The 3,224-nt window shown below is 32.4% G+C and overlaps 1 protein-coding gene across 1 annotated transcript in view; it reads left to right on the top strand.

Moving 5' to 3' along the window:
* The window catches only part of LOC127869767 (A disintegrin and metalloproteinase with thrombospondin motifs adt-1-like), a 214,104-nt gene that overhangs the window by 41,073 nt on the left and 169,807 nt on the right, over window positions 1–3,224 (top strand). The gene's annotated exons all lie outside the window — the stretch shown is intronic.

Genomic DNA, 3,224 nt, shown 5'->3' with positions numbered 1-3,224 from the left:
TATCCGTATGGTCCCGTTTGCTAAAAAATACCATTTACAATATCATATACCATAAAAATATTAAAAGACCTCATAAAACGCATACATATTAGTACGTCAAAATAAATTGTTACTATAAAATAATAAACCAAAATTTAAATAAATTTAAAAGAAAAGTTATTTACGTACATTATTGGGTCTGCTAAAAGGCTAAATTACGGAGATCAAAATGTGTACATGTCAGTTCGTAAACGTTCCAATATCACAGATAACTGTTTGTGCACGCCGCCATTCGAAATACGATTCTTAATTGGCTGAAGTTAATGTGGTAATAAATTTCGAAAACCGAAATCGATTTATTGGGGCCTCAATATATTATTAAATATAATTGCGTAGGCAATATTCCACGTTTGTCGTGTTTTACTAAGTAACACTCTAGCTAAAGGATTGGTAGGAAGGTTAGTATTGCGACAGGAGGAACATGTCTTTTCGGCTGTATGCAAAGGTTTTCATCACCAAAAATGTGTATTATCTTTATGTATTTAATTGTTGTTTTATTTATTAAGTATTGTTTTGAAGAAACTCATTGAATGAATATGCCTGCGATCGCTCAGATTGTTTATATATGTAACGTACAATATACAAAGTTAAATCTTACTTGATAAAAACAAAGAAAGAATAATCCAAGAATATGTTAGACGATTATCCATGTTGTATCTCAAATTTTTCTAGTGGATCTTATTTCACACACACTGTGAATACCAATTGTTGAAGATGCCTATTACGTCGTTGTTAAGGACGTAAAAACAGATACAACAATATAGTCATAATTTCGAAATACTTACGCACTTTACAATTTCCGTAAATTGTTCGCACGCAAGCTTAGAATTCATATTCGTCATTTTCATTTTTACGAGCATTATTGCATACTCCGGCTATCTCTAAACAATCCGTTATCTAAAGACTTTCATTTAAACAATAATGTGTAAAGTCGTACATTCATTATATTTTGGATTATGATTTATTACATCACTGGAGATACACAGTTGTGTACTGGTCTTGTCCTTTACGGATGTATGGCAGTTGTGTGCTTGGTATCACTGGGGCATTCAGGACAGGCAGAAACCGACAAAAACAACGGTCGCTTAATGACGAAAAATATTGATTAAACGCGTCAAATATAAAATAATTTATTTACACAGTCGGTACATGTACAATACTGTAATTTCTTTCCGGGACGTGTGTACATCAGGCACGTATAAAAACAAGCTCAATAGCTTATAAATGCTATGACTTATGCTTTCACAACGTTAAGGAAGTCGTAAAACTCACATTTCCTTTCTTTGTTCCTCTTCGTTCCACTATCACGTACATAAAAGTTGATCATCCGATCAGCGCCATCATTGAGTCAGCAATGCTTACGCTCCAAATGTAAATGTGTGCCTTTACATTTCAATTCAAAACCGAGAACAAATCATTTATAAGAGATAGCGATTGTAAGTCCGTCGATGATACCATTAATAGTTGCAGATTAAAATAAAAATGATGATATCGTTGACTCGGTGTCAGACCATGTGTGAAAAGGATAATAATTTTTTTTTACCAAAACTTGTGAAACACGTATACTTTATTTTATTTGTAAACATAATCAATCAATGTACGGAAAAATACACAGAATATTTATCAATTAACTTTTAGATCGGTATTGTTCAAATAAATATCTTATTGTTAAAAAATAAATATAGATTCACTTGAAAAAGTAGTATATAATAATTATACAACTCAGTTAGGGTATATTAAATTAAGATACAAAAATCATGATGTAATGAAAACCAACATTCGAATTGGTTTTGAACATTCTTGAACATGTTTATCGAATACAATTATTGTTTTTGTTATTGTACAACACAATATGCTACACGGACATACTATTTAAAGTGTAAAACCGATTCAAACAATAGACTTTTGTGTAATCCATAACACTTCGATTCAATCCCGCAAAAGCAAATCGATATAATTGTTTTGAATCTTAAGTAACGTCTTGTGTACGTTAATTGCTTTTTTTAGCTCAGTCATGCCCGCAATGTAGGTTGTTCTTTTCTTTTAGAACATTCATCCGTGCAAATGTGATATAAACGAACGTTCCAAAATACTTTTGTCTAGAAAGTTATATCGCACACACATATATATGTAGCTGCCGCTTTACAAAGTGAAACTTTATGAGAGAATCCCTAATTATGCAAAGCGATCCATAAAGTAGGTTAAGGAACCAATGAACAAACGTTGGGCCACACAACAAAAGCAATAGATAAAAAAAACATGTACAGAAGTACAAACATGGACAAAACTGATGCCAACGCCTTGGAACAGTCCCGGCGAAGGCAATTGTTTAAACCGGTTTTAAGTAACTCCAAACTTCTCACTTGGTCCAGAATTAATCATTAAACATTCAATATTGCATAACAAGTAACATCATAGCATCACAATGCAGATTAAATAGCAATACCAGACCATATTTTAATTTCATTCCTATTTAACCACTCAATGGTTATATAAGTTATTGTTAGGAACGATGAAATTAATCCAAAACGAGAATTAACTTCATCTTGTCTGTATTAAAAAGCTGAAGAGACATAGCATTTTAAAGTCAGATCATCGTCGTACAGTGCAGGATTCCTCAAGAAGGCTGGAAAAAGCCTTACTACAAAGCATGATTGTGTATGTTCATCTTTAGCTAAGCACAATCGTACAGTGCGAATTTATTCTGTCAGCAATGAATATTAATGTACACATTTGTGTTTACGTGCATTGAACAGGTTTGATGTCTTAAAAATGTCGTTGCTACTGCGGTTATAAATCAACAATCTTATTAATAGTCTGTTATTTACTGTTCTTAGTTCTTGTGTATTTCTTCATGTCCTCAATGCCCAAGTGTTACCATAAAAACACCGTACGTCCAACAAAGACAGCACCAGTACACTACTATAGTCCCCTTGGTATGTTCTTCATCACCATACATGTAATGCGTGTCTTGAACAATTGGTACTAACAAAGTGTCTGAAATAAGATCCAACAGATACATTGATGTTTTGCATTTTGTGATATACACAATGGATAATCACCTAACCTTTTATTGGATTATTCTTTCTTTATTATTATCAATTAAGATTCTACTTGTAATCAAAATAGATCAACAGTACTAAAAGAGAAGGGAAACTCTAAGAAATTGCAGCCATATTTAATCA

The sequence above is a fragment of the Dreissena polymorpha genome, chromosome 2 (assembly GCF_020536995.1).
Source record: "Dreissena polymorpha isolate Duluth1 chromosome 2, UMN_Dpol_1.0, whole genome shotgun sequence".
NCBI classification, from domain to species: Eukaryota; Metazoa; Mollusca; class Bivalvia; order Myida; family Dreissenidae; genus Dreissena; species Dreissena polymorpha.
The sequence above is the reverse complement of the archived record's forward strand: the minus strand, read 5'-3'. Positions and strand labels throughout refer to the sequence as shown.